Genomic DNA, 16,889 nt, shown 5'->3' with positions numbered 1-16,889 from the left:
CCTTTTGCCTGGAGCAGGCCTGTGCACACCCTAACCATTGCCCCACTCCCCTCCATAAAAGGCCCTTTTGTGCTCTGATCTTGGCCCTGCCCCACATCCCCCATGGATGCCAATCGCCATCCTGCACACCTCCGCTGCCAGCATCTGCTGCCTCCAAAGCAGTTGTCAGCCGACCTGCTCCATCCCATGAATCTACTGCCTCTAGAGCAACTGCTGGGGGGTTGCTCACAAAGAGAAGTAGAGCTAAAACCATAGCTAAGCCCCAGGGACCTGATGAGTAAGGAGAAGAGCTAAAATTTCTCTTTCTGTCTGTGACAATCACTGCTTTACACTTCCACTGCTGGCCTTATAAATACAGTGTTGTGGAATATCCAAATGGATAACAAGCAGTCCGGCAGCTGAAAAAGCTCTGGCTTTAGTAACTGTAGGCTTTGTGGGTATGTACACATGGAGGTCAGAACAGGCCAGAGTCTGAGCTGCCTCCATAGCACCCAGGTGCCTGAATACTGCAGCCCAGAGTCCTGACTTCAGCAGATCTGCTCTGGTGGCCAGGTGAAAACAATGCCTAAGAGACAACAAAGCCAATTACCAACATACTCATGGTCAAGTGAGGCCGAGACCAGTGCCAATAACAGTGTACATTGTGTGCCCAGACAACGGGTGAAAGAGCAAACTCACAGGTGAACAGCTCCAGCAGAGGAATACTGAGGGGCTCCTCTACCAGTGAGAGTTATGCAGTCCCTCCTATCTCACACTGCAGATCAGAAACACATCTCAGAAACAGATCTGAGGCTACTGCTCAAAGAACTAGGGAGCAGATGCTGCCCCTTGTACGGCTGTAAAAACAACAGAGCAAATAGGAGGCCCCACTCAATATCCAGTGCAGGATCTGGTTAACACCACATCAGTTACCTCCTATCAAGAGGATAACAGCCAGGATACATTGAGGAAAGAGGTGGCAGACATCCCAAGTGAAAAAAAGCCCTCACACTAAGATAACTATTAAACTTAGACAGGCTGCCTAAAGCCATACAGAGCTGACAGCCACCTCTAAACATACCCATTGACAAGGCCCCGACCACCAGATGCATAAGACCTAGCTCCACCCATCAGTGGGAAGACACCAGCCCCTCCCATCAGGGAAGACACCAGAAGCAAGAATAACCAAAACCCTGCAGCCTGTGGAAAAGAGACCACAAACATAGAAAGTTAGACAAAATGAGGTGACAGAGAAATATGTTTCAGATGAAGGAACAAGATAAAATCCAGAAAAACAACTAAATGAAGAGATAGGCAATTTACCTGAAAAAGAATTCAGGGTAATGAGAGTAAGGATGATCCAAGATCTCAAGAAAAGAATGGATGCACAAATCGAGAAGTTACAAGAAATGTCTAACAAAAAGCTGGAAGACTTTAAGAACAAGCAAACAGAAGTTCCTGTTGTGGTTCAGTGGGTTAAGAACCTGACTAGTATCCATGAGGATGTGAGTTTGATCCCTGTCCTTACTCAGTGGATTAAAGATCTGGTGTTGCCACAACTGGCAGCATAGGTTGCAGGTGCAACTCGGATCTGGCATTGCTGTGGCTGTGGCATATGCCAGCAGATGCAGCTCCAATTTGATTCCTAGCCCAGGGAACTTCCATATGCTACAGGTACAGCTGTAAAAAAAAAAAAAAAAAAAAGGACAAGCAAAGATGAACAACACAATATCTAAAATGAAAAATAGACTAAAAGGAATCAATAGCAGAATAATTGAGACAGAAGGATGAATAAGTGAGATGGAAGACAGCAGAGTAGATACCGCTGCCATAGAAAAAAATAAAGAAAAAAGAATGAAAATAAATGAGGACAATCTAAGTGACCTGTGGGATAACATAAAACGTACCAACATTTACATCATAAGGGTACAAGAAAAAGAAAAGGAAAGGGCCTGAAAAAATATTCGAAGAGATTATAGAGGAAAACTTTCCTACTATGGGAAAGGAAACACTCACTCAAGTTGAGGAAGCACAGAGAATCCCATACAGGATAAACTCAAGGAGAGACACAGCAAAACACATACTAATCAAACTGACAAAAATCAAATACAAAGAAATACTAAAAGCAACAAGGAAAAGTGACAAGTAATATAAAAGGGAACCTTCTTAAGGTAATTAGCTGATTTCTCAGCAGAAACTCTACAGGCCAGAAGGAAGTAGAATGATATTTAAAGTGATGAAAGGAAAGAAATCCTGCAACCAAGAAAACTACCCAGCAAGGCTCTCATGCAGATTCAAGGGAGAAATAAAAAACTTTACAGACAAGCATAAGCTAAAAGAATTCAACGCCATCAAACACTAAAGGAATTTCTCAAGGCAAGAAAATTACAAATGCGAAAACTCACCAGTAAAGGCAAACATAAAAGAAAAGTAGGAAATCATCCACAAATATGGTATCAAAACTAGCAATCATGAGAAGATAGGATGAATGCAGAATATTGAAAATGCACTTGAAATTAAGAGACCAGCAATTTAAAACAATCTCATATATATAGAGAATGCTATATCAAAACCTCCTGGGAACCACAAACCAAAAAACTACAACAGACCCACTCAAAAGAAAAAGGAAACCAAATACAACACTAAAGATAGTCATCAAATCACAAGAAAAAGAAAAGAAGGAGTTCCCGTTGTGGCGCAGTGGTTAACGAATCCGACTAGGAATCATGAGGTTGCGGGTTCGGTCCCTGCCCTTGCTCAGTGGGTTAAGGATCCGGCGTTGCCGTGAGCTGTGGTGTAGGTTGCAGACGCAGCTCGGATCCTGCGTTGCTGTGGCTCTGGCGTAGGCCGGTGGCTACAGCTCCGATTAGACCCCTAGCCTGGGAACCTCCATATGCCGTGGGAGCGGCCCAAGAAATAGCAAAAAAAACAAAAGAAAAAAGAACTAAAATAAATCCAAAACTAAGAAAATGACAATAAGTACATACATATCAAAAATTATCTTAATTGTACATGGGTTAAATTCTCCAACCAAAAGACATAGACTGGCTGAACAGATAGAAAAACAAGACCATATGTATGCTGTCTACAAGAGACCCATTTCAGACCTAGGAACACAATAAAAGAAATATTAGAAATACAAAAGAGCTTAAGAGACAACTACAAGCAACTATATGCCAATAAAATGGACAACCTAGGAAAAATACACAAATTCTCACAAAGGTACAACTTTCTAAGACTGAACCAAGAAGAAATAGAAAACATGAATAGACCAACCAATCATAATGAAATTTAAACTGATTTAAACAAAAGTCCAGGACCAGTTAGCTTCACAGATGAATTCTATCAAACATTTAGAAAAGAGCTAACACCTATCTTTCTGAAACTCTTCCAAAAAACTGCAGATGAAAGAACTCCCAAGCTCATTCTGAGTCCACCATCAACCTAACACCAAAACAAGACAAAGACATTACAAAAAAAAAGAAAATTACAGGCCAATATCACTGATGAAAATACACACAAAAATCCTCAACAAATTATTGGCAAACCAAATCTAGCAACACACTAAAAGGATCACAAACAATAATCAAGTGGGATTTATCCTAGGGATATAAGGATTCTTCATTATCTGCAAATCAATCAATGTAATTTATACATTAACAAACTGAAGTATAAAAATCATAGTCATCTCAATAGATACAGAAAAACTTTGAGAAAAATCCAACACCAATTTAAGATAAAATCTCCATAAAGTGGGCATAGAAAGGAACCTGCCTCAACATAATAAAGTCATATATGACAAACCCATAACATCATTTTCAATGGCAAAAAGCTGAAAGCATTTCTGGTAATAAGACAAGGATGTCCACCTTCACCACTTTTATGCAACAAAGTTTTGGAAGTGCTAGCCATGGCAATCAGAGAAGAAAAAGAAATAAAAGGATTCCAAATTTGAAAAGATGTAAAACTGTTGCTATTTACAAATGACATCCTATACATAGAAAATCCTAAAGAAGCTATGAGACAACTGCTAGTGGTCATGAATGAATTCGGTAAAGTTGCAGAATACAAAATTAATACACAGAAATCTCTTGCATTCCTATACACTAACAATGGAAGATCAGAAAGACAAATTAGGGAAATAATCCCATCTACCATCACATCAAGAAGAATAAAATGCCCAGGAATAAACCTACCCAAGAAGGCAAAAAACAAAAAAAAAAACAAAACCTGTACTCTGAAAACTACAAAACACTGGGGAAGAAAACTGAAGATGACACAAACAGATGGAGAGATATACCATGCTCTTGGATTGGAAGCATCAACATTGTCAAAATGATTGTACTAACTCAAGACAATCTACAGATTCAGCATAATCCCTGTCAAACTACCAATGGCATTTTTTTTAACGAACCTAAACAAATGATTTTTAAATTAGCATGGAAACACAAAAGCCCTGAATAGCCAAAGCAATCACAAGAAAGAAAAATGGAGCTGAAGGAATCAGGCACCCTGACCTCAGGCTATATATTATAAAGCTACAGTCATCAAAAAAAGTATGGTACTGGCACAAAAACAGAAATATAGATCAGTTGAAAGGATAGAAAGCCCAGAGATAAACCTATGCACCTACTGTCAACTAATCTATGACAACGGAGGCAAGAATATACAATGGAGAAAAGACAGTCTCAGATTTCCCATGTGGCACAGTGGGTTAAAAATCCAGCATTGTCACTTCAACAGCATGGCTTTGATCCCTAGCCTGGGAACTTCTACATGCCATGGGCACAACCAAAAAAAATAAATAATTAAAAAGAGAGAGAGAGAGAGGGGGAGAGAAAGAAAAGACAACCTCTTCAATATCTAGTTCTGAGAAAACTGAAGAGCTACAAATAAAGAATGAAATTAGAACATAATCTTAGACCATACACAAGAATAAACTCAAAATGGATTAAAGAACTAAATGTAAGGCCAGATACTATAAAACTCTTTTTTTTTTTTTTTTTGTCTTTTTGCCTTTCCTAGGGCCACTCCAGCGGCATATGGAGGTTCCCAGGCTAGGGGTCTAATCGGAGCTGTAGCCACCGGCCTACGCCAGAGCCACAGCAACGCAGGATCCGAGCCGCGTCTGCGACCTACACCACAGGTCACGGCAACGCCAGATCCTTAACCCACTGAGCAAGGGCAGGGACTGAACCCGCAACCTCATGGTTCCTAGTCAGATTCGTTAACCACTGCACCACGATGGGAACTCCTATAAAACTCTTAAGAGGGAAACATGGGCAGAACACTCTTTGACATAAATCATAGCCATACCTTTTTAAAATCTACCTCCTAGATTAATGATAATAAACCAAAAATAAATAAATGGGACCTCATTAAACTTAAAAGTTTTTGCACATCAAAGAGAACCATTAAAACAACAATGACAACAAGAAGACAATGAACAGAATGGGAGAAATCTTTATGAACTGACAAGGGATTCATCTCCAAAATATATTAACGTCTCAAAGATTTACAGCGAAAAACAACCCAATCAAAAAATGGTCAAGAGATCTAAACAGCCATTTTTCCAAAAAAGATAAACAGATGGCCAACAGGCACATGAAAAGATGCTCAGCATCACTAATTATTAGAGAAATGCAAATCAAAACTACAATGAGATATCATCTTACACTGATCAGAATGGCCAGCCATCATCAAAAAGTCTGCTGGAGAGGGTGTGGAGAAAAGGGAAACCTCCTACCCTGTTGGTGGGAATGGAAATTGGTGCAGCCACTATGGAGAATGGTATGGAGATTGCTTAAAAAAAAACAAAATGTGGAACTACCATATAACCCAGCAATCCCACTCCTAGGCAACTATCCAGAGTAAACCAAAATTTGAAAAGATACATGCACCCCGATGTTCATTGCAGCACTATTTACAGTAGCAAAGGCAGGATGCAATCTAAATATCCCTTAATATGGAGTCACCATTGTGGCTCAGAGGTAACGAACATGACTTGTAACCAGGAGGTGGGTTCAATCCCTGGCCTCACTCAGTGGGTTAAAGATCCAGTGTTGCCATGAGCTGTGATGTAGGTCACAGATGTGGCTTGGCTCTGGCATTACTGTGGCTGTGGCATAGGTTGGCAGCTGCAGCTCCAATTCAACCCCTAGCATGGGAACTTCCACATGCTGCAAGGATGGCCTTAACATGAAAAAATTAATTATTAAATAAATGCAAATCAAAAGTACTATGACTTACCACCTCACATCCGTCAGAACAGCCATCATTAACAAGTCAACAAATAACAAATGGTGGAGAGGGTGTGGAGAGAAGGGAAGCCTCCTACACTGTTGGTGGGAATGTACATTGGTACAACCACTATGGAAAATAGTATGGATGTTCCTCAGAAAACTAAATATAGAACTACCATTTGATCTAGCAATCCCACTCCTGGGCATATATCTGGACAAAACTTTCCTTGAAAAAGATACATACACCCATATGTTCATTACAACACCTCTCACAATAGCCAAGACATGGAAACAACCTAAACGTCCATCAACGGATGAATGGATTAGGAAGATGTGGTATATATACACAATGGAGTACTACTCAGCCATAAAAAAGAAGAAAATAATGCCATTTGAAGCAACATGGATGGAACTAGAGACTCATACTAAGTGAAGTTAAGTCAGAAAGAGAAAGAAACACCATATGATATCACTTTTATCTGGAATCCTATATACTGCACAAATGAACTTTTCCACAGAAAAGAAAATCATGGACTTGGAAAACAGACTTATGTTTGCCAAGGGGGAGGGAGTGGCATGGACTGGGAATCTGGGCTTAAGAGATGCAAACTATTGCATCTGGAGTGGATAAGCAATGAGGTCCTGCTGTATAGCACAGGGAACTATATAATCTAGTCACTTGTGATGGAACATGATGGAGGATAATGTGAGAAAAAGAATGTATATGTATGTGTGACTGGGTCACTTTGCTGTACAGTACAAATTGACAGAATGCTATAAACCAACTATAATGGTAAAAATAAAGAAATATCCATTGATAGAGGAATGGATAAGGAAGATGTGGTACATATATATAATAGAATATTAATCATAAAAAGGTGAAATGCCATTTGCAGCCACACAAATGAAATTAGAGACGATCATACTGAGTCAAGTCAGACAAAGATAAATCTCATATAGTATCATTTATATGTGCAATCTAATAAAAATGATACAACAGAACTTACTTATAAAACAGATACAAACTCACATATCTCAAAACCTACCCTATTACTATAGGGGAAACCATGGAGGGGAGGGAGGAATTAGGAGGGTGGGAAAAACACATACACACTACTGTATAAAATAAATGATTAACAAGAACCTACTGTATAGCACAGGGAAATCTACTCAACACTTTGTAATAATCTACGTGGGCAAAAAATAATGGATATATATAACTGATTCATTTTGCTGTGCATCTGAAGCTAACACAACATTGTAACTCAACTACACTCCCCTAAAATGAAAAAAACAAAGAATGCCGTTTGCAGCAACATAGATAGACCTAAAGATTATCATACTAAGTGAAGTCAGACAAAGATAAATATCATATGAGATCTTTATTTTGTGGAAGTCTAATAAAAAAAGACACAAAACAACTTATTCACAAAACGGAAAAATTACGGGAGTTCATATCGTGGCACAGTGGTTAACGAATCCGATTAGGAACCATGAGGTTGCGGGTTCAATCCCTGGCCTCACTCAGTGGGTTAAGGATCTGGCGTTGCTGTGAGCTATGGTGTAGGTTGCAGACGCGGCTCGGATCCCGCGTTGCTGTGGCTCTGACGTAGGCCGGTGGCTACAGCTCCGATTAGACCCCTAGCCTGGGAACCTCCATATGCCACTGGAGTGGCCCTAGGAAAGGCAACCCCCCCCAAAAAAAAAAACCAGAAAAATTAACATAACTAAAAATTTCAAAGCCAAACTTATGGTTACAAAAGTGGAAACACTGGCAGGAGGCATAAAATAAGAGGTTGTATACACTACTGTATATGTAATGGATGAGTAACAAGGACCCATTCACTGTATAGCACAGGGAAATCTACTCAATACTCTGTAGTGACCTATATGGCAAAAGAATCTGAAAAGGAATGGATATATGCGTGTAATAAATATCTATCTATGTATATATATAGATATAGATATATATATCTCTAACATTCACCTTGTTGTACATCTGAAACTAATACATTTTAAGTCAACTATATTCCAATAAATTTTTTAAAAAATCAAAAGGTGAGAGAAAAGAACTAACAAACAAGAAACAACAGGAAAAACAGGAACAAAACAACTTACGAAATGGCAATAAACATATACCTATTGACAATCATTTTTTAAATGATTTTTATTTTTTCCATTATAGCTGTTTTTTTTTAATGATTTTTATTTTTTCAATTATAGCCAGTTGACAATCATTTTAAATGTAAATGGACTAAATGCTCCATTCCAAAGACATGGAGTGGCTGAAAAGATACAAAAACAAGGCCCCAGCATATGCTCCCTACAAAAGACTCACTTCAAATCTAAAGACATACTAACTGAAAAAGAGGGGGTGGAAAAATGTATACTATGAAAATGGAACTCGAAAGAAAGCTATGGTGTCCACTGACAGAATGGATAAACGAAATATGGTCCATACATACAATGAAATATTATTCAGCCTTAAAAAGAAATTATGACACATTCTACAACATGGATGAATCCTGAAGACATTATGTTCATTTAAAGGAGCCAGTCACAAAAACTCAAATACTCTATGACCCTGCTTATAGGAGGTCCCTAGAGGAATCAGATTCATAGAACCAGAAAGTAAAATGGTGGGTCCAGGGGCCACACAGGAGGCATTTTACAAGATTAAGAAGGTTTTGGAGATGGATGGTGATGATGATTGTTCAAAACTATGAATGTATTTAATACCATTGAACTGTACAATTAAAAATGGTTAAGATGGCCAAAAAAAAAAGGGTAGTAATACCTGTATCAAAAAAACAGACTTTAAAACAAAGAAGGACATTACATACCAATGAAGGGATTAATCCAAGAAGAAAATATAACAATTGTAAACAAATAAGTACCCAACACAGGAAAACATAACTATATAAAGCAAATATTAACAGACATGATGGGAGAAAGCAACAGTGACACAGTAACAGTAGGGAACTTTAACACCCCCACTTACATCAATGGACAGATCATCCACACAGAAAATCAAAGGAAATGGTGGCCCTAAATGACACAGACCAAATAGGGACTTCCTAGATAACTTTAAGACATTCCATCTGAAAGCAGAATACACATTCTTTTTAAGTGCCCATAGAACACATTCTCCAGGACAGATCAAACAAGCCTTGGTAAATTTTAGAAAACTAAAATCATATTAAGCATCTTTTTCAGTTCCCATTGTGGCACAGCGGAAATGAATCCAACTAGTATACATGAGGATATGGGATCAATCCCTGGCCTCACTCAGTGGGTTGGGGATCCAATGTTGCCGTGAGCTGTGGTGTAGGTCGCAGATGTGGCTCAGATCCTGCATTGCTGTGGCTGTGGTGTAGGCCGGCAGGTGTAGCTCCAATTTGACCCCTAGCCTAGGAACCTCAATATGCCGAGGGTGCTACTAAACCACCAATGAATCACTGAAGAAATCAAAGAGGAAATTAAAAAATTCCTGGTGACAAATGTAAATGAAAACACAATGGTCTAAAATCTATGGATGCAGCAAAAGCTGTCCTAAGAGGTGAGTTTATAGTGTTACAAGCTTATCTCAGGAAACAAAGAAAATCTCAAACAACCTAGGCTTATACCTAAAGGAGCTAGAAAAAGAAGAACAAAACTCATTGTAGAAGGAAATAAATCATAAACACTAGAGCAGGAATATATGAAATAGAGACTAAAAAACAAGAAAACAGATTAAACTAAGAGCTTGTTCTTTGAAAAGATAAATAAAATTGACAAGACTTTAGCCAGAATCATTAAGAAAGGAGATTGCTCAAACTAATAAATTCAGAAATAAAAACATGAGAAGTTACAAATGATGTCACAGAAATACAAAGGATCACAGGAGATTACTATGAACAACTACATGCCAATAAAATAGCCTAGAAGAAATAGACAAATTCCTAGAAATGTACAATTTCCAATGAATGAATCAGGAAGAAATAGGAAATGTAAACAAACCAGTTATCAGTAATGAAATAAAAGCAGTAATTTATAAAAAAACCCTCCCAACAAACCAAATCTAGGGCTAGACAGCTTTACATATGAATGGTACCAAATAAGAGAAAAATTAAGATGTATCCTTCTCAAACTATTCCAAAAAATTGCAGAAGGAAATGTTTCTGAACGCATTCTATGAGGCTAGCATCACTCTGATACCAAAACTAGACAAAGACACCACAAAAAAAGAAAATTATAGGCCAGTATCACTGTGGACACAAATGCAAATATCCTAGCAAACTAAATCCAACAATATACATTGTAAGGATCATACACTATGATCAAGCAGGATCAATCCCAGGAATGCAAGAATTTTTCAATATCCGTAAATCAATCAGTGTGATATAGCACATTAACAAATTAAAGAATAAAAATCCTATGATTTTCTCAATAGATGCAGAAAAAACTTTTTTGTGTGTGTTTTTGCCATTTCTTGGGCCACTCCCGCAGCATATGGGGTTTCCCAGGTTAGGGGTCGAATCGGAGCTGTAGCCACCAGCCTACACCAGAGCCACAGCAACACGGGATCCAAGCCGCTACTGCAACCTACACCACAGCTCACGGCAACTCTGGATCCTTAACCCACTGAGCACGGCCAGGGATCGAACCTGCAACCTCATGGTTCCTAGTCGGATTTGTTAACCACTGAGCCACGACGGGAACTCCCAGAAAAAGCTTTTGATAAAATTTAACATCCATGGAATTCCCTAGTGGCTCAGTGGGTTAAGGATCCAGTGTTGTCACTGCTGTGGCTCTGATTATTGCTGTAGTACAGGTTTGACTCCTGGCCTGGGAACTTCTACATGCTTTGGAGGCAAACCTTCCCCTTGCCCCCCTAAAAAAAAATTCAACATCCATTTATGAAAGAGGTCTCCAGAAAGTGAGTATAGAGGGAACAGGCCTCAACATAATAAAGGCCATATATGGTAACCCCATAGCTAATATCATCCTCAACAGTGAAAAGCTAAAAGCATTTCTTCTAAAGTCAGAAACAAGACAAGGATGCCTGCTCTCTCATCACTTTTATACAAGGTAGTATTGGAAATCTTAGCCACAGCAAATAAGAACAAAAAAAAGGAATCCGAATTGGAAAGGAAGTTATTACAATTGTCACTGCAGATGACGTGATACTATACACAGAAAATCCTAAAGATGTCACCAAATAACTAGTAGAGCTCATCAAAGAGTTCAGTAAAGTAGCTGGATATGAAATTTATTTATTTATTTATTTATTTTTTGTCTTTTTTTGCTATTTCTTGGGCCGCTCCTGCAGCATATGGAGGTTCCCAGGCTAGGGGTCCAATCGGAGCTGCAGCCACCGGCCTACACCAGAGCCACAGCAACGCTGGATCCGAGCCGCGTCTGCAACCTACACCACAGCTCACGGCAATGCCGGATCGTTAACCCACTGAGCAAGGGCAGGGACCGAACCCGCAACCTCATGGTTCCTAGTTGGATTTGTTAACCACTGCGCCACGATGGGAACTCCTGGATATGAAATTTATATACAGAAGTCTGTGGTATTTCCATTCGCTAAAAATGAAAAAGAAATTAAGCTATCTATCCCATTTACAATTGCATTAAAAAGAATAAAATACCTAGGAATAAACCTATCTAAGGAGGCAAAAGACCTGTACTCAGAAAAGTATAAGACAGTGATGACAGAATTTTCTTATTGCTCAGCAGGTTAAGCATTGTTACTGCTGTGGCACAGGTTTGATTCCTGGCTCAGGAACTTCTACATGCTGTGGGCTAAAAGTGTAAGACCTTGATGAAAGAAATAAAAAATGACACAAACAGGTGGAAAGATATACTGTGTTCATGGATTGGAAGAATTAGTATTATTAAAATGACCATACTACACAAATCCATGTATAGATTCAATGCAATCCTTATCAAAATTCCAAGGACATTTTCCACAAAACTAGAACAAATGATTTTAAAAGCTTTATGGAAATGTAAAAAACTGAGAAGAGCCAAAACAATCTTGACAAAGAACAGAGCTGGAGGTATCACTCTCTCTAACTTCAGACCATATTCCAAAGCTATAGTAATTAACACAATTTGTTACTGGCACAGAAACAGATCCACAGGTCAATGGAACAGGATAGAAGCCCAGAAATAAACACATACACTTATGGTCACTTAATCAAAATGTTTAAAAACAAAGAGGGCAAGAATACACAGCATAGAAAACACAATCTCTTCAATAAGTGGTGCTGAGAGAACTAGAACTAGACAACTACATATCAAAGAATGAAATGAGAACATTTTCTCACACAATATAAAAAATGAGTTAAAAAATGGATTAAAGATCCCAATATAAGACTAGAAATCCTGGAGCTGCCGTCATGGTGCAGTAGAAATGAATCCGACTAGGCACAATGAGGTTGCAGGTTCAATCTCTGGCCTCGCTCAGTGGGTTAAGCATCCAGCTGTGGTGTAGGTCAGAGACGCGGACCAGATCTAGTGTTGCTGTAGCTGTGGTGTAGGCTGGCAGCTGTAGCTCCAATTAGACCCCTAGTCTGGGAACCTCCATATGCTGTGGGTGCAGCCCTAAAAGTTTAAAAAAGAAAAAAAAAAAAGAAGAAATGACTAGAAATCCTAAAACTCTTCGCATAATATATTGAAGAACACCGTTTGAATCTTTCTCCTAAGGCAAAGAAAACAAAAGCAAAAATAAACAGATGGGATCTAATTAAACTCAAAAGCTTATGCAGAACAAAGGAAATCATTGACAAAACAAAATACAAGCTACTGAATGGGGGAAAATATTTGTAAATGATATGTCCAATAAAGGGTTAATATCCAAACTATACCAACAACTCACACAACTCATCATCAAAAGAATAAACAACCTGTTTGAAAAACAGGCAGAAGAACTGAATAGACATCTTTCCAAAGAAGACATATAGATGGCCAACAGACACATAAAAAGATATTCAACATTGCTAACCATAGGAGAAATGCAAATCAAAACTACAATGAGGGGAGTTCCCATTGTGGTTCAGGGGGTTAAGAACCCTACATAGTATCCTTGAGGAGACAGGTTCGATCCCTGGCCTGCTCAGTGGGTTAAACATTCAGCATTGCTGTAAGCTGCAGCAGAGGTCACAGGTGTGGCTCAGATTCGACCCCTAGTCCAGGAACTTCAATATGCCCTAAAAATAAAAAATTATATATATATATATACACACATACACATATATATGGCATATATACACACACATACACAATGGAATATTATTCAGCCAAAAAAAGAATGAAATAATGCCATTTGCAGCAACATGGATGGATTTGGAGGACATTAGGCTAATGAAATAAATAAGAGAATGAAAAATATTATGTTACCACTTTTATGTGGAATCTAAAAAATAAAACAACATTGTGAATATAACTAAAAAGAAGCAGATTCCAAGTATAGAGAACAAAGTAGTGGTTGCCAACAGGTAGAGAAATGGAGGAGGAGCAAAACACGTGTAAGGGGATCTATAGGTGCAAACTGCTATGAATAAAATAAATATTCAGCAAGGATAGAGTGTACATCACAGGGAATGATAGGCAATATTTTTGTAACAAGAAAAACTGAGTATATTCTATAAAAATTTGAATCACTATGTTGTACACCTGAAATATGATATTGTGAATCAACTATACCTCAATAAGAAAGAAGGAATAAAACAAGTCTAAGGAAGAATGAAGAGGTGATGTTGTACAGGAGCATCTTGAATTAGCAATCTGTGAGAAACAATTATAGGATCTATACAGATAATCTAGAAAATTATAACTTCCCTAGTTTATCAGGTCTTGACAATTTTACTCATTTTTTAAAAAATGTATACAGAAGTTTTTTGTGGGGGGCTAGACATAAAAGGTAAAATCTGTACAAAATATTTCTATTTTAGAAGTAGAATTTGTACTAAACATTAAGAATTTAATAAATAAAATAAATGTGTCACTTTTTTGGCTACACCCATGGCATGCGGAAATTCCCAGGCCAGGGAATGACCCTGCACCACAGCAGTGACCTGAGCCATAGCAGTGGTAACACCAGATCACCAGATCCTTAACTCACTGAGCCACCGGGGAACTCTAAATGTGTCTTTCTAAGTCATCGACATAGCAAATGTGAGTAACTCTCAGGACTAACATTTAGGTACAAAACTCAGTTTACCTTCTGAAGCGCCGCAATGAATGGAATGGTATATTAACACCTCAATTTGTGTACATGCTCTAGAATAACCATATTCCTCCAATTATAAGCACACACATGCTACATTTTTTATGCCACACAAATTCTTATGACAATGTTTTGTTTTTGTTTCAAGAGTGAGAAATGGAGTTCCCGTCGTGGCGCAGTGGTCAACGAATCCGACTAGGAACCATGAGGTTGCGGGTTCGATCCCTGGCCTTGCTCAGTGGGTTGACGATCTGGCGTTGCTGTGAGCTGTGGTGTAGGTCGCAGATGCGGCTCGGATCCTGTGTTGCTGTGGCTCTGGCATAGGCTGGCAGCTACAGCTCTGATTCGACCCCTAGCCTGGGAACCTCCATATGTCGTGGGAGCGGCCCAAGAAATGGCAAAAAGACAAAAAAAAAAAAAAGAGTGAGAAATGGCTGAATTTTAATGGTTAAGGATTCTAGCTGTGGAGGTAGACTACCTGTCCTACCTACAATCTATTTGTTGTGGGATCTTCTAGACTTTGTCTCATTTCTCTCCACCTCAGTCACCCCATCTGTGAAATGTGGACAGTAATAGCACTCTACCGTCTCACTGGTTTGCTGTACAGATTAAATGAATCTGTATGTGTGAAGCACTTAGAGTAGTTCCTAGCACATTCTAAGTGCTACAAAGCTGGTAGCTATGATTATCATTGTTATTATTACTATTTTTAAACTGTCATTATTATTACAAAATATATGACGCAAACTGAGAAATAAAGGTACAAAATGTTTTACAAACAGATGGAAACTTCAATATAATACCTTAAATAATGGATAAACCATCTATAGTAGGTCAATGAAGAAACAACTGAAACAACACTGTAAACCATGTATACTAACAGACACATAGAACATGCCATCCAACAACAGCAGAATGCACTTTTCTCAAGTGCATGTGGAACATTCTCCAGGAGAGACCATATGTTAGGCCACATAGGTTTCAATACATTTTGAAAGAGTAAAATCATACAAAGTATCTTTTCCAACCATAATGTAATGAAATTAGAAATCAACAAAAGAAGGGAAAAATAAAAATTCACAAATATGTGCAAATTAGGCAGCTCCTTATTTATTTATTTTTTTGTCTTTTGGGGGCTGCCCTGTGGTATATGGAAGTTTCCAGGCTGGGGTTCAAATCAGAGCTGTAGCCACCGGCCTACGCCACAGCTACGGCAACGTGGGATCTGAGCCACGTCTGCAGCCTACACCACAGCTCCCGGCAACACCAGATCCTTAACCCACTGAGCAAGGCCAGGGATCAAACCTGCGTCCTCATGATGCTAGTCAGATTTGTTTCCACTGAGCCATGGCGGGAACTCCAAGCAACTCATTCTTCAACAACCAATGGATCAAGAGAGAAATCACAAGGGAAATTAGAAAACACTTAGAGATAAATGAAAAAAAAAAAAAAACACAACTACCAAAACTTTTGGGATGCAGTAAAGGCAGTGCTTAGGTAGCAATCTACAGCTATAAATACCTATATTAAAAAAAAAAGATCTCAAATTAATAACCTAACCTTATAATTGAGGAAACAGAAAAAGAGAGCAAACTAAATTAAAACTAGTAGGAGAAGGAAACCATAAAGACTAGAGCAGAGATAGAGAATAGAAGCATAAAAGCTAAAACAGAACTTTGCTCTTTGAAAAAAACACAATTGACAAATCTTTAGCTAGATTGACCAAAAAGAGAGAGAAGAGATAACAACTATCTCAAATTAAAAATAAAGTGGAAACATGTTACAGAAAAAAAAAGGATTAGATGAGAATGCTAATACTGCTCATCAAAAATTAAAGTAAATGAAATGGACAAATTCCTCAAACAGCCAAGTTACCTAACTGATCCACTAAGAAATAGAAAATCTCGGAGTTCCCGTCGTGGCTCCGTGGTTAATGAATCCAACTAGGAACCATGAGGTTGCAGGTTCGATTCCTAGCCTTGCTCAGTGGGTTAAGGATCTGGTGTTGCCGTGGGCTCTGGTGTAGGTCACAGACATGGCTCAGATCCCTCATTGCTGTGTCTGTGGTGTAGGCCGGCAGCCATAGCTCCTATTAGACCCCTAACCTGGGAACCTCCATATGCTACGAGTGTGGCCCTAGAAAAGACAAAAAAAAAAAAAAGACAAAAAAGAAATAGAAAATCTTTATTGCTTAAATGTTTTTGCTTGTTAAAGGTCTTTCATCAGGAGTTCCGATAGTGGCTCGCTGGTAATGTAACCGACTAGTATCCATGAGGACTCAGGTTCAATCCCTGGCCTCCCTCAGTGGGTTAAGGATCTAGTGTTGCTGTGAGCTGTGGTGTAGGTTGGCGACTCGACTCGCATCTGGCATTGCTGTGGCAGTGGCGTAGGCTGGCAACTACATGTCTCATTGAACTCCTAGCCTGGGAACTTCCATATGCCATGGGTGC

Source organism: Phacochoerus africanus, chromosome X (assembly GCF_016906955.1).
Source record: "Phacochoerus africanus isolate WHEZ1 chromosome X, ROS_Pafr_v1, whole genome shotgun sequence".
Lineage (NCBI taxonomy): Eukaryota > Metazoa > Chordata > Mammalia > Artiodactyla > Suidae > Phacochoerus > Phacochoerus africanus.
Note: the sequence above shows the minus strand (reverse complement) of the source record.